Genomic DNA, 22,695 nt, shown 5'->3' on the forward strand with positions numbered 1-22,695 from the left:
CCCAACCAGATGCCAACTTTAACACATCTCAATTCCCTTTCCTGTCTTTTCGTTTTCCACTTCATCTTTATCTTTCACATTTTTCATTTTCTTGTACAATTCTCCTTTCATTTCTTCAAGCTTAATTCCTTCATATTTTCTTTTCTTTCCCTTTTTATTTACTTCATATCTTCTTCTCTTTCTACAACATTTGCACCATGTCATTATTACTAAAGCTATTAGTTTTTCCAAATATAGGTAGTATTATTTGTGCTACAATCCCTTTACCTATATTAGCAAACCAAGACCCTATCGATGTTATGCTATTTGTTATTTTTTCCATACATTTTCAACTTCCAGTGTTTTCAAATCTTCCTCCAATTTTGTGATATTTTTCATTTGCGCTCTAATTTCTACACTTTTATCCGGAATAAAAGTGCAACAATGTTGTTCTTTCAGCATTTTACAGACTCCACCCTCTTTTGCCTATAATATATCAAGAGCAAGTGGATTTTGTAAAACCATTGATCTAATTGCAACCATTTCTGTATTGATCATTAGAAAACCTCCAGCAGTATCAGTCGATAAGCGATCAACTACTCTAGATAATTGACAAATTCTACGTGAATTCAGAATTACTCCCACTGAAGGTATCAATGCAATAAATATGTCACCTACTATTTCAGTAAAACTAGCTCTTTTATTACGAATTAGTTCTTTATTGTTTTTATTGCTTCCAGTGATTCTTTTCACATGATAAACTTTAGGGAATACTCTTCCAAAATAGCAACTCCCATACCATTGTGCGGGTAGCTTAAAACAAGCTATATTCCCACATACATATTAAATCCAGGAAATACTGGATCAGTTCCCCCTTTTAGTCCCCAACCTCCGAGAATAAAAACATTATGTTCACATTCACTGTAACCAATAAATACGTTGTTATAGTCAGTCTTTAATCTATGGAGACAGATTTTCCCTTTCCTTTAGAAATCTAGAGACATCGCAGCATCAGTCTTGCCAGGTGCATAAATTCCTTCCTTCTCAGCCCATGGTGGAATATGTTTTTTCTGTTCAGTAGATTTCTTCTGAAAGTCCTGTTTTCTCTCTTCAACTAAATTCAAAAATATATTTTCTTCTTTTAATAAGCAATTTAAGTGTTTCTTATGGGCTTCTGCTATATCTATTGTCTTTTGTGTTAAGAAAAATTCACCCATAAACTGTGCAGCTTGGTCACTAAGTACTGGATTCATATTCTTTCGAATAGGAACCTCTGAAAATTTCCCATCTAAATTTGAATAATAATATTGCAACTTTCCTGTTCTATAAAACAGACTTTTTATTACACTACATGAAATGCCATATGTAAGCGGTAAATGGTGGTATGTGACACCTTCTGCTACTGAATCTGGTATTTTCATACATACATAACAATCACCAATTTCCATAGTGTCTACATAATGAAATAATAACTTGGTGAATACATTTAAAGCAGTGTTATTATCTGTCACAGTGTGATGTTTTTCTAACTCATCTGGTGCTTCTAATTCTATTCAATCTCCTTTTATGTTAGCTAACTTTCCATTTGTGTCAGTATTATTTTTCTTTTCTATTTTCATTCAATAAGGAACTGCTATTGTTTAAAATAACCAAATTACAATCACTAATAAAATGCTACATATACAGATTCTACAACACTTCTTTAAGCAATTTCGTTTTGGTCTTCCAGCAACTCTATCCTCAGCCATTTTAGCCTGAGAAGATCTCTCTTCTTTCTTTATTTTATTTTTCGTAATTTTAATTCTCTTATTATTTCAAGGAGGTCTCACTTCTCCTTCATCAATTTGTTCTGCAATTATTTCTTTGTCACTTTCTTAATTGAAATCTAAATGTTTAAGTTCTTCAAGAAACACATAGGTTCATTCAGGGCCTTTGAATTTATTGTTCAGTATTTTTAGTCTCTGACTTCTTCGTCTGGGTTTCTCAATTAATTGTCCAAACTGACTAGTGACTTCATTCACTTGTTCAGGTGCCTCACAACTTGGCCAGTTATCACCCTTTCCAACCCTTTTACCTTGCACTGCACTATCACGTTCCTCGTCTCTCTCAAGTGTTCTTTTATTTTTGTTATGTTGTGGCATAATTTGATCTTCTTTGTCTTCTGAGTCCCTCTCTATCTGTCCTTGTTCAGGGCTTTTTATTGTGACACTATTCGCCTGAACATGTTCATCTCCTTCTATCTGATCCTGTTCAGCTCTTACTTCAACTCATTCTTCTTCTTCCTGAACTTGTTGTTCTTTTCCTAACTGGTCCTGCCCGGGTCTTATTGCACTTTACTTGTTTGCAGCCTGAACGTGTTCTTCTAAGCCTATCTGTCCCTCCTCAGATCTGGGAATATTTTGGTTCACCTCTGTCTGAGTATATTTTTCTTTCCTTATCTGATCCTGCTCAGGGTCTCCAACAATCTCAATTTCATTTTCTTGAGCTTGTTCTTCTATGCCTGTCTGGTCTTCTTTAGTTTCTTGCCTTTCTAATATTGTTCTAATTCTTGTTTTATTAATCACATCTGGTATGTCAACCACTGGCATCCAGTCTTCCTGACTTGTGCTCGGTTGTTCTTGGTCAGCTGCTTCAGAATCTGTTATTCTAGATTCCTCAGCTGCACATCCTTCAGCACCCCAACTGCTGGTGTCAGTTGTGGATTTCCTTCCTCAGGAGCTGGTACCTTTTTGGTATGACTAGCATGTATCCAGTTAGGCAAACCTGCACATTTCACTGCAGTTGTTGAAACCAGTAAGACATGTCGTGGTTTATCCCACCTGGGTGCTAGACACGTTTCTCAGGTGTGATTCTTCACCACCACCCAGTGTCCAGGATTGAGATCAGGTGCCTAATCCGGCTGCCTGGCAACTGTGTCTTCTCCAACCTGGTGAGAGATAGAACGCACTAGGTCAGCCAATCTTTTAGAATAGTCTAATACCAGATCATCCGTTATACTCAACAGTTTGTGTCCTGGTATAAAAGCTAATCTCATTGTTCTTCCCATGAGCATTTCATAGGGACTCAACCCTGTATTTCTGTCAGGAATGTTTCTGAGTCCCATTAGAACAAGAGGTAATGCATCTGGCCAACACAGTGATGTGGATGCGCACACCTTTGCCAGTCTCCATTTATTGTGCCATTCATTTGTTCTACCACTCCAGAAGCCTATGGGCAGTATGCGCTGTGCAGTTTATATTCAATTTTAAATGATTCACAGATTAACCAAATTACTTCATTATTAAAGTGAGATCCTCTATCTGATTCCACAGTTACTGGAAAACCAAAACGTGGAATTAATTCTCCTAATAGTACTCTGGCAAATGTTATGCTGTCATTTCTTTTAGTAGGATATGCCTCTACCCATCGTCAGAACAAACAAACTATGACAAGAATGTCCTTCAATCCTTTACATGGTGGTAACTGGATAAAATCAATCTGCAACCTCACAAATGTTCCTTCTGTCTTTCCAATTCTTCCCCAACTGACCACTGTTTTCCTGCCTGGGTTTATCTGTTGACAAATTAAACATCTCTGGCAAAGATTCTCTGCAACAACTCTAAATCTCGGATTGTACCCATTTTGTCTACAGAGTCTGATCATGGCATCTCTGCCTATGTGTGTATCTCTATGGTATATTCTGGCCATTTGTGAGAGCAAGCAATTTGACAAAATCGGTCTACCATCTGAACAAATCCATACGTCATCTTCTGCTCTCCTTTGACACCCTGATTTTATCCAACCTTCCTTTTCACTCACTTCCACCTCATCCTGCAAATGTCTTTATTCATCCCATGTTTCTAATGCTGAGAGTAGCATAAGTTGGCATCTGATTCCACTTGTTTCAATGTTTCTGTTTACTGCCATTTTGTTTCTGGCACAGTACTGGGCAACTTGGTGAGCGCATCGATTACCAGCTACCACATAGTCATCTCCTGACTGATGTGCAGCACACTTGACCACTGCCACTTCTTTTGGCAATTGTATTGCTTCCAAAAGCTTGTTCACAAATTTTCCATTTTTATTAGGGTTTCCTGATGAAGTCATGAAATCCCTCTGCATCCAGAGCTGGCCAAAGTCATGCACAACCCCGTAACCATACTGGCTATCAGTGCAAATGGTTACTCTCCAATGTTTCCCAATTTTACATGCTTTCATTAAAGCTATCAATTAGGCTATTTGTGCAGACATGACTCCTGGTAAATAGGATGCTTCGACTTTTCCAGCCATTATGCAGACCGCATAAGCAGCAGTTAATCCTCCTTCCTCATGCCTCATGCACGAGCCATCTACAAATAGCTCATTTTCACATTCTTTCAGAGGCCCTTCCTGTATGTCTGGACGAGGTTTGGTACACTATTCAGTAACATCTAGACAATCATGCTCAACTTCATCTCTTACTTCTTCCCCATGTACATCAGGCAACAGAGTTGCTGTGTTAAGGATAGTACACCTGACTACTGTCACATTTCCTGCTCCTAAAATAATTGTTTTGTACTTAGTCAATAGACTTGGAGTGTGGTACTGAGTTTGTGTTCTAGTTAAAAGAATTTCCACTGAATGTGGGACATAAACCTTTACGGGGTGTCCCATCACAATGAACTCACTTTGTTCAAGACTCATGCAGGTGGTAACTATTGCTTTTAAGCAGCCAGGTAATGCTGACGCTACAGGGTCCAAGGTAGTAGAAAAATATGCTACCGGATGTCGCATCAAACCACGTCGCTGAGTTAATACTGATAAGGCACAATTTTCTCTTTCACAACAAAATAATGCAAATTCTTTTGTATAGTCTGGCATACCTAGGGCAGGAGCTTCACATAACCAATTGTGTAATTTCACAAAAGCCTCCATGCTTTCATCGTCCCAAACTATTGGGACCTTTGCTCGCTTCCGTGTCATTTGTATTAGTGGTTTGGCCAGTAGAGAAAATACTCTACCACACCAAGAAACATTCTGATATCTCTCTGGGTTTGTGGTAACTGTATTTGTTTTATCTTTATTCTTTATGGGGTTACTCTTCTCACTCCTCTTTCTAATTGATGCCCCAAATATTTAATTCTAGTTTGACAGAATTGCAATTTCTCTGGAGACACCTTGGGGGCCCATTATGATAACGGGCAGATCGCCACCGTCGGTATGGCGGTGGCGATCCCCCCGCCAAAAACCTCTGCCCGCTTCTAATTTCCCATGCCACATTACCATGGCGGAGGGAACCCCGGCGGACACTGGAAGACCGTCCACCGGTTTTCCGCCAGTAGGCAATCTTCCCGATTGCGTACCGGGTGGAAAAGCAGTTTATATGGTGGCGGTGTCTGGTAGACACCACCATCCGTATTTGTATGCAGTCGGGGACATGCCTTTCCGTGGCTGCCACAGAAAGGCAGGTGGTTTTTGACATTGGGGGCCCGTAGTGGGCCCCCAGGGATTCTGTGGGGTGAGAGGTGCACATGGGGGGGTACCTATGGTACCACATTGGGGGCCCATAGTGGGCCCCCTGGGTTTCTGTGGGGTGAGGGGTGCACATGAGGGGTACCTATGGTACCCCCCTGCAGTTCTATGTACAGCATGGCAGGCACACCGCGGTTCCTGCCATGTTGTGCATGGAAGTGCACTACATGCCTTCCTGGCATTGGGGCGGGCGGTGCTGAGTACACTGCCCGCCACAATGTCAGGAATGCAGGATGCGCCCACCACTGTGGCGTGCGCATCCTACTGGTCCCCACGGGACCCCCGCCCTTGTGGTGGGAGGTCCCGTTTTGCGATAGGATGTCCGCCGCCATCCTAATGTGCCCCCTTGTGTCCTCCATCAGCCAAATGATTTAACAAAGCAATGGAATCAGCAATGCAATCATCTTGTGACTTTGACGCGACAAGTAAATCATCAATTTATTGGACTAACACTGAATTCTGGCCATTGCTATCGTTTCTAGACACTTTTTCAAAATTTGATTAAATATTGAAGGGCTTTCTGTGTACCCCTGAGGAACCCGATTCCACACAAAAATACGATCTTCAAATTTGAATGAAAAAAGATACTGGCTGTCTGGGTGTAGCGGGATGGAGAAAAATGCTTGACATAAATCAATTACAGTAAACCATCCTGCATTCCATAGTATTTGATACAGGATTACTGCTGGATTCGGCACTACAGAGCAACAAGACACCACAATTTTATTAATTCTCCGTAAATCTTGCACTATCCGATATTTTCCGCTAGGCTTCTTAATGCCAATTATAGGTGAATTACATGGTCTGCTCATTATTTCTTTTAAAATGCTTTGTCCAGTCATTCGTTCTATTTCTGCTAGGACACCTGCTTTAATTTCAGGGGTCATTTTGTATTGCCTTGTGTTTGGATAGACAGCACCTTCTTTTACATTCACTTTCACTGGATCTACATCTGCCATTAACCCTACTTCTTTTCCATTGAAATCCCACACCTCTTGATTTACTGTCAATTTTAATTCATCAGGTAAATCATCTTTTGTCATCATTGAATACATTTTGTCTACTTCTGTACCTTGTTTCGCTAGCATTATCTTGTAAATACCATTTTCATCAGGGGTCTGAATCGCAGCACGAGCCGATGTGCAATAAATTGTGCAATTTATCTTGCACAATAAGGGGCATATTTACAAGCCCCTTGCACCACCCGTCTGTCACTTTTCCCATGTTAGAAATTACGCAAAAGTGGCGCAAGGTGCTTGTAAATAAGCCCTTAAGTCTCTTCCTAGCAGGAGTCGCACACTACAAATTTGTGCATTTCCCTAAAATTGCTAATGCGTACCTCAATGGGCTCTGTGATTGGAGTTCTAATCTGTCTATTTAAAACACCTACTACTTGGATGGCTTCTCCCAAGAGGGGTAATTGTAATTGTAATTGTAATTGTAAAGGTTCTTCTATAGCGCATGGCTACTCGGAAGCATCCCAGCGCTTAGTACTAACCAGAAGAAGATAGATATCAGAAGATGCAGAAGCCTAACCCATCTAGATCTTGGGGAACAGTACTGTTTTTAGCTTTTTGCGAAATGCAAGCAAGTTAGGCTCTTGACGGAGAGGTGAAGGGAGAGCATTCCATAACTTAGCCGCATTTTGCGAGAAGAGGTGGCCCCCCGTGCGGGCCCTATTGATCCTGGGAGTTATTAGAAGGTTTTGCTGGTTTGAGCGAAGATTCCTGGATGATTTATATGGTCTGATCATGTCATTTAGGATGGGAGGGCCCTTCCCATAAAGAGTTTTATGGACCAGACAGAGGGTTTTGAAGTGAACTCGCTCCTTTATTGGAAGCCAATGCAAGGTACTCAGCGAGGGTGCGGCTGATATACGGTGGCTGGTACCCGTAAGTAAACTCGCTGCAGAGTTCTGGGCAGTCTGGAGTTGCCGAGTGACCGAGGCGGGGGCTCCTAGGTAGAGCGCATTTCCATAGTCCAGCCTAGATAGAATAAGGGACTGGACTATGGTTTTCTTGGCTGCTTCGGGTAGCTGAGGGAGGATTTTACGAATTATCTTCAACAGGCCAAAGCAGATGGCCACTGTCTTTCTTGCCTGGGTTTTAAACGACAACTCCGTATCCAGCCAGAAGCCGAGGCTTTTTATCTCGGACTTTGGAATGGGCCCAAGCCCCATGCAGGAGGGCCACAGTGTGGAATTATCAAATGTGGCTTTTTTTCCTAGTAGCATCAGCTCAGTTTTCCCCCCATTCAACTTCAGATGGGACGCATCCATCTACTTCGCAACCGCCTCCAGGCAGCTGCGAAGATTGGTCGGAAGGGGTTCCACCTGATTTAAGGAGACAACTAGCTGAGTGTCATCAGCATAACTTACTAACTGGATTCCAAAGGGGGCCACTACCTCTGCCAGAGGCACCATGTACACATTAAACAGTGTGGGGCTAAGGGAAGAACCCTGTGGTACCCCACACTGTAATGGCACTGGAAGGGAGCAGCTGTTCTCTGAGAAAACCTTGAAAACCCTGTCGCTAAGAAAAGACTCGAGCCACATAAGGGCTTTGCCCGTGATTCCAATCCTTTCAAGGCGGGATAGAAGGACACGGTGGTTAACTGTGTCGAAGGCGGCGCTGAGGTCCAGGAGGATAATGGCCGCGCTGCCACCTGCGTCTAAAATCCTCCTGGAGTCCTCGACCACCCTCAACAGTGCTGTCTCGGTTCCCTGTCCTCTCCGGAATCCTGTTTGAGTAGGATGTAGCAAATCATAGGTCTCCAAATACAATGCCAACTGTTTATTCACCCATTTTTCGGTAAGCTTACTGATGCCGGGGAGAAGTGAAATGGGGCGGTAGTTAGAAAAATCGTCAGGGTCGAGATTTGGTTTTTTCAGCAAGGCCCTGACCATGGCCAGCTTCCAATTTTGCGGTACTATGCCTGACTCCAGCGAGGTGTTAACTAAGTTGATAATATGCTTACTGACGTGAGGCAGAACCAGAGGTAGGTTTGGGATGTCTGCTGCTCTCACAGTACAGTGGGTAGCACCAGTGTCCAACAAAAAAGTAATGTCCTTTCCTTCTACTTTCCCATCAATATATGGACCTGATTGATCTACCGGTAAGGATGCGCCAAGTATGCACTCCTCTTCCTCCCCCCTCAGGCACCGTCATTGATCATCTTCAAAAGAACAACTGTTCTGCAAAAGAAATTGTGAAGTTACAGAATTTGTCTTACCACTTTCTCCTGGAAATCCATTGTCCGCATTGTACTTTGCTCTGTTCATAACATTTGGCATAGGGGCAGGTGGTAACTGACTCTGTTGATTAACAACCTGTTGCGGTTGACGCATTATCACCTCATTCTGCGTCTGTGGATTTAAATTTTGATTTGGGCAATTATTAGTTTGAATATTTTTACACTCGTTTTTCCAGTGCCCCAATTTTCCGCACTCATGACAAGGAAATTTCTTCTTTGCTTCCTCTCTACTCATTTTCCCTATTTTACCTGTGCCCACATTACTTTTTCTTCCAACTTTTTGCGTCTATTTTTAATGTCATCTCTGCAATACTTGGCATATTTAAGTATCTCATCTGTTGGTTTTCCCTGCCAACACAACATATGCTGCTGAATCATCTGTGAAATTTCTGGTCTTAGTCCAGACACAAAACGATGCACAAAATGTCCCATATCTTTATCTTTGATATTCTCAAATCCACTATACTGCTTGAATACCTGCAACAGGCGCTCATAATAAGTATGCACAGTCTCATTTATTTCTTGAGTTGGTCTGTCTATTTTTATCCAATCTGTTTCTTTTAGGGGAATTTTCCCTTTCAAGAAAGTGATCACCTGGTGATATTTCTTAATTACCTCCTCTGAAGGTGCCCCCGTTTTCTGATCCCTTGGGTACTCATCACTAGGCCAATCAACTGTAATTTTACATTCAATCCATAAATCTGTAGGCACTACTATGTCAAATAACCATCTAAATCCTTCAACAAAACTTTAGAAACTTTCACAAACCTTTCTAGACTCTCTCAGTAAATATTGAGATGTAGTTCGATTTGCCTGTGCCTCCTCCTTTTTATTTGCCCACCTAGTCTTCCACCTGTCCAATCTCCCCATTTTTGTAAAATTGTCATTAATTTTTTTATCTGCAATTTCCTTCCAGACATATTCATATTTTCCAAGTCTTTGTCAGTATAATATGCTCTGTATGGTTTCTACAATACTTTCGTCTCCCTATTTCAATTCCAATTTAAGAGGCATGGTCCGTCAATTTTTCATGGAATATCTTAGCATTCCTAGTTATGCTCCTACATATGAACAACAATTCTTCTTCACTATAAGTGTTTAGCCTGTCTACTCCCACATTTCCAGCTATCATTTCTTCCAATTCTACTTTTAGTTTAAAGATGTCTAAAATCTTTGGCTGTTGCTTTGGTTTGTCTATTCCCTGTGCCCACCTTTCTAATTCTTCTGGCGATAGTATAGTGGTATTTTTAGTTCCTGTAGATGTTTCTAATCGTATTTCTTTTGAACAACTAGGTGTAATTATTTTCGGGGTTTCATTTATCTGTTCTCTTTTCGGACAATCCATTAGAGAAATTACTGATTCGCATTCACTGACTTGATCCTCAATTAATATGTTTTCTTTTCTTGGTTATATTATAGGAGTGGTCATAACTGGTGGTTTTGGACAATTTGCCTTATACCCATACAATGGATCAACAGGACCTATAGTCACAGGTATAGTCAAGGCATCAGGGTGTGTACTCAATTGGGTTATTGTCTGTATTAATTCTTCTCTATTTTTAGGTATTGCTTCTTTTTCCTTTTCCTGGGGGCCTCTTCCATTTATTGAGTCATGCATAACCTGTGGAACCAATGGTGTTTCCAAAGCGGGGACGCTTGGAGTAGTTCTACTGGGTCCCTCCTGATATGGTGGAGGATTCTTTGTTAGGATAACTTCCATAAACTCATCTTCTTATTCCCCACAACCTGCTGTCATGTAGATGGGCTTTGCCTTCACACTGTGTTAAGTTAGCATGAGTTTATTGGAAGTTTAAACGCTGTTTTTCCTATCTGCTGCTTCTGCACACGGCACATATTGTTATTAATGCTTTGAGCCTAGTAGAATATTTTGCTTCACACAAGAATAATATGTTTTCCAGTAGTATCAGCTTTGCTTGGTAAACTATGTCTGAACAGTGAGTGCCGAGGCCTTCAAGGTTATTTCAACACAGTGGTTGTTGTTCGGTTTGATCAGCGCACGTCCTAGACATAACACATATGCAGCTGTGGCCAACTCTGGCTTTTGGAGCATTTAATAATGCACTGCGCAGAGCATGCACACACACTTGATGAATATTCGCATGCAGAGAGCAGGGATAGATGATGTGATCCCTTTCTACTAAGACCAGAGGTATGGGGCCGCCCTTCTAAAACCCAAAGAGACCTTCTTTAGATATAATATAATATACTAGCAAGGGAGGGTAAGACTAAGGTGCCATTTAGCCTTCTTCCCTTTAGCATTTGAACATGCTTTCTCCCTGTGTATTTTATGGACTAGTAACTATGCTGATAACCCTGTTGCTTATAATATGTTTACTTGTATTAGCTAAGATACTGAGCCTGAGAACACGGCATTAGAAATAAATATTTCAAACTTGCACGTGTCTTCATTTACTCCTCGTTTTGGATTGGTATGTTAGTATAACGAAAGAGTGTTCATGTGTTCCACTTTACCTGAGGTGTTCTAAGTCCATGTTCTGGGTTGTCTAATCATTGGGGGTATGGAAGAACCAATGAGACACTGATTGCTAGAATTTGGATACTGAGGTGAGTTTTGGTACACCCTAATTCACTGAGGTTCTAAGTCTCTATGCACAGTTCTGTGTAGGAGCAGAATCCCTGCGACACTGTCATTGTTAAATGCTTAGTTTTTCCTGTACACTTGCCTCCCGACTGTTCCTCTAACATTAACACAGGATACAATCGTTCTGTAATCATTGCTTGTCTCCGTTGTTTCATCTGATCTTCTTGTGACTCATGTATTCGTTTAGGGTAAAATCCTCTGAAACTCCAAGTACTTCTAGATCTCTTGCTCTCAAATGCCTCAGTCTCTTTTATACGAGTCCTTGCTCAATCAGTAGTCTGAGCTGCTCTTTGATTAAAAAAAAGCAGTTGCATTGAGCGCAGAAGAGGTCTTTGCCCCATCTGATGCCCATGCAGACCCAATATTGCAGGCCCTGCAAGATGTGAAGATGAGACTGTGAACTGGTGAAACTAAAATTGATTCCCTGGCGGCTTTGGTTAGGCAAGTTCTAAGAGCGAATTGACTGAGTTGACTGTCATGAGGCCATGTACACACAGGCAGAAGCCTGGATATCGGACGTAGATGATTTGCAGCAGGTGGAGGGGGCTCTGACATTGTTGCCATGCAAACTGAAACCAAGCTAAGAACGAATCCCTGGAGGGTCGTTCAAGACAGAACAATATCCATATCTTGGACATATCTGAATCAGCCACAGCTAGAAATATGGAACTATTTGCAGAGAACCTCTTGATAATATTATTTGGTCTTCCCCAGTTTTCCACTGCTTTCATTGTTGAAAGAATGCATCGCACATTGGCTCCACCCCCTAAGCCTGGGCAACCACCCTGTCCTATATTTGCGTGGCTTCTCAATTACAAAGATACGGATCGCATCTTGAGGCTCAACTGTGCCACGCCTGAGATTTAATTTGAAAACTCGCCAATCTTTTTCTATCCTGATTTCATGCAAGCTGTCCAGGAGGAAAGGCAGACCTTCATGGATGTTAAAAGGGTGCTTCGAGCCTGAGGTCTCAAATATGCGATGCTGTACCCAGCCAAGTTCCGACTAGAATACAACAGAAAAACGCATTTCTTCTTGCAGTCAGAGGATTCACTGAACTTTATTGAACAATACCTTCCAGCGGTGAGCAGTCCTGAGTCCCCTGGGACTGACAGTCGGTGAGATGTCCCTGCAACACAAGACAATGCTTGACTAACCTTGGTCTTGAATATGTTTCCTGTCTCTCGTCTCTAACTTCAAACAGAGACGCTGACATTTTATCAATGTTACTGTCAGCAGGACTGCACATTAGGATGGAAAGGCACGACAACTGACGACTGCTACTTGGTACTACTTGAATAGCGATGTATGAAATGCTCTGGCAGGCCGTGACCAGTGAGTTGCCTGTGTTCCAGAGCCCCCCAGACATGGAATGCACAGATGCAGCTAAGAATGGCAGCATGGATCTTCCTTTTGCTTTGGTTTGAGATGGGGCAGGCATCCGCTGATGATTGGGGTTGGCGTGGGCGGGGGAGACAGGGGAATGGGGAGTTTCTAAATGTATCTCTTTGTTGAATATTTCCACACAGCACAATGGGAGTACCATTCTTTTCACATTGAGATGAGCTGAGAATGGGGGGGGTGGACACTGTGGCATTATTAGACACACACCAGTCAGAATCTAACCTTCCTACATGGTGAATCTCATTACATGGAATGTAGGGGAACAGAGTAGTCAATCTAAAGCACAACAAGTTGTAGCCTATTTAGATCAGCAGCGGATTGAGGTGGCCCTCCTGCAGGAGACTCACTGTTCATCAATTGGCTCCCCTACTTTTGCCTCCTCTTGGGTTTAGCATAGCTATTTCTATTGTACTCCACGTATGCATGCAGAGTACTTATTCTTGTGAATGTGCAATTAAGTTTCTGATCTTGACTTTACAGTAATAGACACCCTAAAAGACGTGGTGGGCAGACTGATAGTGGTGACTGGGAGACTGGAGGACAACCCCTTGTGAACCAGTATGAATCAAAAATATGACCTTTCAATGCATGCTTTTACAACGCATTTTTTACATGCCTACTACCATTAAATTGCATGATTTTACAACGCATGCCATTACAACACATTTTTTAAAACTGCCATTACAACGCATTCCATTACAATGCATACCATTACAATGCATAATACTTTTAGGGCAACAATAGGGTAAGTGTTGGATAGTGTAGGGGTAAAAATTACTATTCCCACTCCAGTGAGTGCCACAGTAAGGGAATTGTTGGATAGTGTAGGGGTAAAAAGTATTATTCCCATCTACCCCAAAACCCATACCCACCCTAAAACTAAAAAATCTCCATTACTTACCTTATATTGCGTTGTAACGGCATGTGTTGTAATGGTATGTGTTATAGTGACATGCGTTGTAATGTCATGCGTTGTAATGGCATGCAATGTAAAGGCAGTTGTGTTGTAAAAGCAGTGCGATGGAATGACTGCGTTGTAATGGATGTTTCCCATATGGATCTAATGTGAACTCTCTGTATTTCTTTATTGAGATCCTCACCCTCTGTACTAAATATAGGGATTGAACAATGATTTGGGGGGTCAACACAATTCTTCCCATGCCGGTTGATAGAACATTGGATAAGCTCCATCCAAGCTTGCGGGTCAGTTTGGCTCAAATATTGTAACTCTGCCACATGGTTGACACCTGCCGTGCTCTTCACCATGAGTATACATACCACTCACAGGTGCATGGGCTGTATTCTCACCTGGATGTGCAGCTCCTGTCCCGCACACTCTGTCTCATGCTCTGAACTGCAGAGGTGCTTCCCCTCACATTTTTCGACCACTCCCCTGTCCTGATGGTACTCACTAGTCCAACTCCATCCCACGCTTCCTTAGCTGGCGATTGCCATGCATTGGATTGCAGTACCTCGACTTCCACTGAGAATTTAAGGAAACTATCATGGAACACTTTCAAATTTATAAAAACACGGTTGATAAGGTAGAAACCCTTAGGCGAATGTGTATTTCCCAAAGACAGATCACCTTGAAGCAGAACTCCGCAGGCCTGCTAACCATTACGTAATCACGGGATGGGGTTACATTAGCGCAGTTAAAGAGAAGTTAGGTGAAGTTCGGGAAGAAGCGGCAGGAGAGGAGCTATATTTCAGTCAAAAAGGTCAGGTGCCAAAATTTGGGGAGGTCTATCAACCAGGGAGATCTTTGGCCTGGGTTACCAGGAGCGTTCGCTCCTGTGAAAGAATCACTGCTATACACAGAAGGAATGGGGCTCTTACCAGTGATCCAGCTGAGATTTTTTCAGTCTTCCTGACATACTGTGAAACTTTGTACTCCCCGCCATAACCTCAGGGTGTTTCGGAGACCTCCTCATACCTCAATCATGTTGCACTGGCCTGGCTGGAGGGCCAGCTCAGGAAAATTCCTTACTCTACAATTACGCAATTGGACATTAAGAAGACAATCATAATCATGAACTTGCCTAGCATAAGGCCCCGGGTAAAGATGGTCTCCCGGTTGACTTCTATAAAATGTACATAGACTTGCTGGCGCCACAGCTGTTGGATATGTACAATGCCTCAATTGCTATAGGCTGTCTCCTTCCTTCAACCATGGAGGCCGTTGTCGCAGTGCTATTAAAGACTGGTAGAGACCCAGAGATCTGCTCTTCGGACAGGCCCTTGTCATTGTTGAATACGAATAATCAGAACCTGGCAAAGATACGGTCCCACCGTTTACAACCTCTCGTGCATTTCCTGGTCAATTCGGCTTAATACTCCAAAGTTCCACAGCCTTTAATTTGTGAACAGTGAATGGCCGTCCTACTGAGGACTGTCCCAGAGCTGGCTATGGTAGCGTCCTGCTAGACTCAGAAAAGGCATTTGATTCCTTGGAATGGCCTTATTAGATGGAGACATTGAGGTGCCTGGCCCTCTCATCTTATTTTCATTTGCTGGTCTCCTTACTTTATACTGCCCCCAGTGGAAGGGTGAGGGTCCAAGAATTACACTCTAGCACTTTACAGACAGCCCTTGGCACACATCAGGGCTGCCCGTTATCTCCCCTGATATTTGCTTTAGCAATAGACTCATTGGCATGTAGCATATAAGAGCTACACGCTAATCTGGGCCTGTGACTTGGCAGTGGCTCCCTCATCATCACATTTTATGCGGGTGCTACCATCCTGTATGTTCAAAAACCGAAAAAGAACCCATTCCCCATTATCCGAGAGGTCATCTGTTTTGGAGGGCATTCTGACCTCTGTATCAACTGGGCTTAGTCTGAAATATTTCCACTCTCCGACTGTACTGAAAAGCCTGCCATTTGAAACTTGATGCGTGGAACCCGGTAGGGGCCATATATCTGGGGGAACTGGGTCATGGGAGTCTAAGCAGAGCTGATGATTGGCAAATTTGCAGCGGCATTGGATAAATTGCAATCGCAAGTGGATAGGTGGCTGCACCAGCGCCTGCCCCTCTCTATGATGAGATACATCTCCCTGGTGAAAATGATGGTTTTGCTGAAGTTCCTATATTTATGTGCCAACATTCCGATGGCTCTCCAGCAGTGCTTCTTCAGGCAGTTGCTCCTTATCCTCCTCCGGCTGATATGGGGTGAGCAAAGGCCTAGGATAAGGTTGGAGATCCTCACCAGGCCTCTGCAGCAGAGTGGACTGGGGCAGCCTGGTTTTTATCTTTGCTATCTAGTTGCACAGGCACACTACCTGTGCTATCAGACCCCTAATGCACGACTTGCAACACATGCTAAACTTGAGCTGCACTGGCCAGATCTAGGGATCTGATTGCCAGATTGTATGGAGTATACAGATGTTCGGTGTTTTGGCATCCGTATTACGCTGGACTACCAAACAGAGACACAACATCTAGACATGTCCAGGAGCAACTGTCTTGAGTAGAACTTTACTACAGAACAGAACCCCATTATAGAACACACTCAGTATAAGGTCCTAACCATGTAACCTTGCAACAAGCATAGGTCAGTACAAATGTAGAATACTACACAAACACGGTCGAGTCTGGTGGCTTTTGGCAGGGAAGCTTGGACTAGCGTGCCCAGGTTCTCCTTTCATCTTCCTGTGAGATAATCCATCGTTGCCTCCAATGTGTGACTGTACATTTAAGTCTCTGTTATAAAACATTACCTTGACCTCTTTGAAAATGGCAGCTTCTTATCCCTGACTAGTTTTATGAACCGAGGAGATAACAGCCCTGGCGACCTTAGTTTACCATAGACTATGTTCTGCTGATAAGGCTGAGGGGCATATTACCTAGCAATAGCGATATTTATCGCTAAGCAGGGTTAGCGGGAATAATTTTATCGCCGCGCTACGACAATTTTTATCGCTGAGATACCTTGCTATCATCAAGGTTTATCTCAGAAACGATAAAAATCATTCGAAATGCTGGAAATACAGCGATATTCACACATTATCGTGACAATGCTCTTAGCCATGTTATCCACCTCCCATTGGATAACATGGCTAAGAACTGCTCTGGGCAGGTGTTAGCTTTTGGAGATATTCGCGCTTAGCGAGAATATTTCCAAAACTACGCCTTTGTAGGTAATAGGAGATAGCGATGTTAGCGACTGTTTCCAGTCGCTAACATCTTGGCACGCCCACTTTGCATGTCATTAGCGATAATTAGCGCTGACATGCAAAGTGGGCCCCTAAATGCCCGCTATCGCCTACAAGTTGTCGCTAACTGGTGTTAGCGACAGCTTAGTAATAGGGCGATAAAAATATCGCCGCATTAGCGGGAAAAAGTCCTGCTAAAGCGGCGATAATGGCCCTTGGTATTATATGCCCCTGAGTTTCCTACTTATCCTGCAGAACCTGCGGAAATGTCGATACTTACAGCGGGATGAGGGACGCTCCATCTGCACCATGTATGCTGCTCTCCTGACTGCAGAAGTTGACCCCCTGAGGGAAGCCAGGTTGGGACGGGAGGTCACCCTAGGCTGTACACTTTCAGATAAAACATGGGTCTATTTCTGTGCGCAGGTAAAAGACACCCCTGTGAATTATAAGCACAGACTGACACACTTAAAGTTTTCCATCATTATTATCACACGCTTGCGCTTGCATGCCTAGTCAGATTTGGAGGCACTGAACCCAATGCATGTATAGGCTGCAGTGTGGGGGACGCTGATTTTTTACATTTGTCCGGGAACTGTGTGGGTGTGTGCTATTACTGGCAAGATATATTTCACCTACTGAGTGAAATTGTTGACATTGCAATGGATCCCTCTCCTAAAGTTGTTTTGTTGACGCCTCCTCTGCCTACACGAAATAAAGGCGTCTTATATCCGAATGGCTTGTCGTAGCTAAGAGACAGGTGACTGGGTTGTGGATGAATAACAGAAAACCTGTAGTTGCAGACTGGCTCTGAGCGGTGGCTTCTTTTCGAGATATGGTGGCACAATATGTTGAAGAAGCGGCAACCACCTGCGGCCAGACCAAGGTACATATGAGAAACGTATCGTGCATACCTTCGTCGAGATGGGTCTAATTCTGATGTGGCTCAGGCCTCGACCCCTAATAGGTCGATAGTTGGTGTGTGAATTTTATTCCCCCCTTCATTTTTGCTGTGAAACGAAGATGTGCTCATGGTTCTTTTTTTTGTGTACCATATGCTGACAATGTACCCCTGAACTTTTTATCTTTTTTTTTATTATTATTTTTTTATTTATAATTTTTATTTGCTTTTACAAAGAGTACAATCACAACCACTGTTACAGGGTTAGCCAAGATTGGATAATAGTCGTTTATACATTCATGTATATAACTAGCCCACTTTTGTTGGTTTTTTGAGAGTGAGAGAGACGTAAGAGGAAATGGACAGACACATTAGTGGTGAAACCGAAGAGGAATAGGACAGACAAGCGAGAGATGTAGTCACTGTACATATGGGAAACCTGTACATGCTGATTATCTGTGCGATCAGTTTGTTTTGTATGACATGCTATTTAATCATTAACATTAATTTTAAAAAGCCCATCTGCCAAACTGTAAATCAGCCCCATAGTTTACTTTGGCATTTTAAATACCTGGTCATTATACACATCCACTGAATTAGCCTATATTAACATGACCCAGCCTAAACCAAGAGAACTGAAGTTTAACTCAGTCACATTCAGGAAATTGGGTCATATTCATGATAAGAACAAATATTGATGGTATGATGACTAAAAATCCAGGAAACTGCACTCAAAAAGACAGGCTTTCTTCTTTGTGACAGTCCTCATTTTATTGCATTGTAGTGTGGCATTGGAAAAATAAGTTCTTCAAGTTCAGCATTTTCAGTCGTAATGAACATAATGGTTACATATTCTACTTCAGCATTGGAGCTAAATGTTTCAATGTTTTTAATTGGCAGCCACTTAAGCCTTGGTCGTTTGCATCTCAAAAAGCTAATATGAAGTTATAACTCCTGGTTCAAATCTCTCGCCCAGCATTATGTCAAACCCAACTTCATTCAAACAATTTTCTCCGCATAATTGCAACAAGTATGTCAAAAGTATTTGCCATGTAAAGGAGTCAGATGGGAGCGCCTGAGCAAAGGATAGGAACCATCCTGTCATTATAAGCCCATCTGATCTCCAGTGATAGTCTTCTAATATTTGTAGGCCTCTGAGTACAAGGGGGTTATTTACTAAAGGTGCTGTGCAATTTTGTGCTGAATCTGAAGGTTTTCATAATGGGAAACTGACACAATGCTTTGTGCCACTTCTCCATGTTGTGTGCCACGTACAAAACATAAGAAAGTTACCCCTAGGAGTCTGTTGCGTAGTTTGCCTGCTCAATGTCCCAAGAGGCAGAATATTTCTGATCATCTGTTGCTTGCTGCTTTCACGTTTCCTCATCTTACAGAATCTCATGAAGGATCCATGGATGTCATGTTGGGGGTGGTGTTTGCTATCTGTGGGTGTGGGCCACCCTTATGGACTTCTGTGAACCTTGACTACCAATCTTTGGAAAGTAGTTCTGCGGTTGGCTTTGGAAAGATTTAACAGGAGGGTTTTTAAGCTTGACCCGCTCATTCACTTCTCAATATAGATTGTTCCACAAGGATCTACGGTGACCGGCCATACATTTCAAAAACATGTTTTGTCTTTTCTGTGATGTCATAAGGCTCAAAAGGCAGATGATGTCACTCACATTAGTCACAAGATTTTGGTGATATTGTTTCCCTGGAAGACTCTCAGATGAACTGGCACATCCCCACCAGCTTGCCGTGCACAATGCAGTTCTCTGCCTAGGTTATACAGGGTGTTTATCTGTGAATACGAAATGTTTGATTTACTTTCACCAGACAGCACAGCTAAGTGTGGCCTACCGTGTACATCTTCTATTTTTATGGGCTAGACGAGATGCTACCCCAGGGTTACAGCTCTAGGATGGAAGTGGAAATTAGTGATGTGAACATTCTATCTGACCCCTCTCACATTCCTTTATCTGATGCTGCTGCAAGTGAACTTTAAAAGTAACTCTAGTTGCACAACTGGTTTTAAGGGCAGGACTATTGTCCCTACGATAGTGTTAGGATAATGATAGGCTACAAAAGGTAGCCTGACATGGATATGTTTCTTTCATTTAGTTTTTGCAGGTGTTTTTTGATTACCACAGTTCATTAGAGGAAATACGTTTTGCACTGTGATATAATTTCAATTTCTGGATATTACTTAATCTTGTACTTTTAACACAGAAAGCTTCTTAGATATGTTGTTTAATTTCTGGGCCTCCTGGCAGTCACTGTCATTAAAACATAATATTTTTCATGAAGTAGTGAAAACAAATTGTAAGTACAGATAGACTCATTAAACACAAATATCAAATGTTATTTGGTCAACCACACTGCCTTTAACACAGCCTTTGTTTAGTGTATATCATTGTATAGAATCTTGGGAAAGGAATGTGAGTGAAATGTGGAATGTTGAAAGGGTAGAGGCTGCGGAGAATCGGAGCTGCTTGATCGCAAAATAAAGGTGCCAGTATCTTAAATAGTATAGCGTCTTTACTATACTTTACTGGCGAGCAGGATGGGGTCAGGTGATTGAGAGAAGTTATGCGTGCTGAGTAAAGTGTCCGATTACTGCTTCTTAGTTCGTCTGGGTAAGTCTCTGTGCCAATGGTTCATCTGGGAAGTTATATAAAGGCGTTAATACCTTAAATAGTGTATCCCCTTTACTACACTTTACTTTGTGTATCGTATTTGTTTCTGAAACTGTTCACTTAAAACTGAGCCTCACTCTGTCCGAGTCTGCAACATTGTACTCTTAGAGAAAAATTAAGGGGCAGATTTACAAGCCCCTTGTGCCTCTTTTACGCCGCCTTGCGTCGCTTTTGTGACTCAGCGGCAGCGCAAAAGATGCGCCATGCTGCGGGGTATTTACAATGTGACACATCTCGGAGGCGTTCCAGCGCAGGAACGTCTCCTAAAAGTGGCTGAGTGAAATCTACAAGATTTCACTCAGTCACTTTTGAGCCCATGCTGAGTCAAAACCCTGCTTGAAGCAGGCGTAAGGATTGACGCAGCATTGTAAAAATAGGGCCCCCCAGAGCATTGCTGGAGCTGCATCGCGCTTGCGACACAACTCCAGCAATGCGCCGCCTTTACGGCGCAGATGCGCCACGCATCTGTGCCGTTTTTGCCTCATGGTGCGCCGCATTATAAATGCGGCGCATCCATGGTGGCGGAGGCCTGGTGCACAATAACTGGCGCATCCCTGCTGATATGCAGGGATGTGCCAGTTATTGTAAATCTGCCCATAAGTACGGGAGCTCTGTCTCCTTGAAAAGTCAGTTCTACTGACACAGTTAGTGACAGCTAAGGACAGTAGCTACTTACAGTGCTTAATTTGTATAAATAAATACAGAAATAAATAAGTGTAGGGGTACACGTTTTCTAGTTTTTTTTCTTTAGGTTCAAACCAAGTCTGCTAGTTTTAATCCCACCTCAGACCTCTTTGTTCCACCACCCTATAGTTATTGGCTCGTTTTTTCACTTTAACGGGCTCTTTTCAATCTCTCAATTCTCCCTTTATCTTTCCATCTTTCTTTATTTTCTTCTTTGTTCTTTCTGTCCTCCCTTGTTTACTATGGGTTAAATTCTGATGGTGACAAATAATTCCTGGTGCCCAAAAAGGAGTGCTGGCTACTTCTCTCGCCTGGCTTGTTGATACAACTTGCTCGGGCGCTGTAAGGGCAGCGTCAGGAACAGAAGATAAACAGGGCTGTAAGAGTCCTGTTTGCTTTCAGTAGCTTCCATTTTGTGCCGTCCCTTAGGCACTTAGCAGCAAATTGGAGGCTAGTGTGGCAAGAGGCCGCAACTTTGATCCCATATGGGTTGAAAGTGTGCGGGAACTCTCTTTTGATGCTCTTGTCTTTGCCCATGTCTTCTGAAATTGGGTCTCGTCATTTACTTGTATGCCTGTCCTCAAAATGGAGTCTAATATTTATCATAAAACCTCCTTATCTCCAAACGCCTCTTGATACCTACTTATTCTTGTAATAATCTTGCACTGAGATGTTTGTCTCTCTTACTTTCTTTATCACCCTTATGAATATAAATACTTGAATCATATGTAGGCTCTAGCACTATTTTCCTTATGCTGTTTGTTTAGTAGCTCTAAAATTAATTTAAACGCTGCTCTAGTGCTCACGAATGCCTTTATTTAGGCATCCTTGTGTCATCCGCTATAACAGCCCAGCTCTGTTAGCTATGATGGCCTTTAAGGCATTACTTCCAATTTTGTTCGATCCCAGGGGTGTCCTTTGACTAAAATCAGAGGTATACAGGGAGTGATATCGTACATCCTTTCGCCAATGACATCAAAGGAAAAATATTGAATTATCTTGTACACAATGCTATCACATAACATGACATCAGGCATTTGATTCCGATGATAATACATGATATGAAACAACATAACTTTTGACAAAATGTAATTGGAAGAAGGGACATCTGGGAGACTTTATTCCGTTTATGTCACAGGAAGAGGCATCAAGGGAATGGCTACACAATTATACAGAAAGTGTGATGCAGCGCCCCTCCCCCGATCAAAGAGGACCAATCAGGTGAGGAACTTCATCAGTTCTTATTCATGCTATCACCGGAGATGTTCCTAGCTGACAACAGCCTTTGGAGTTTTGGGCTGGCAACCTCCACCCCTTGGGGCAGTGACGTCTTCTATTTTGGTTGTGGCGCCGCACAGGTGTTCCCAGGCTCCCCTCTCCTCTGTTTTCCTCCCAGGGGATCCCTGAGAGGAGGCATGGTTCTGTCAAAGGTTTGGTCTTTCTTCCACCCAGTGTCATGCACTTTCCATAGTGTCGGATAAAAGAGTCTTTTCCTTGTAGTTCGCCTTT

Source organism: Lissotriton helveticus, chromosome 6 (genome assembly GCF_964261635.1).
Source record: "Lissotriton helveticus chromosome 6, aLisHel1.1, whole genome shotgun sequence".
In the NCBI taxonomy this organism is placed as follows: domain Eukaryota; kingdom Metazoa; phylum Chordata; class Amphibia; order Caudata; family Salamandridae; genus Lissotriton; species Lissotriton helveticus.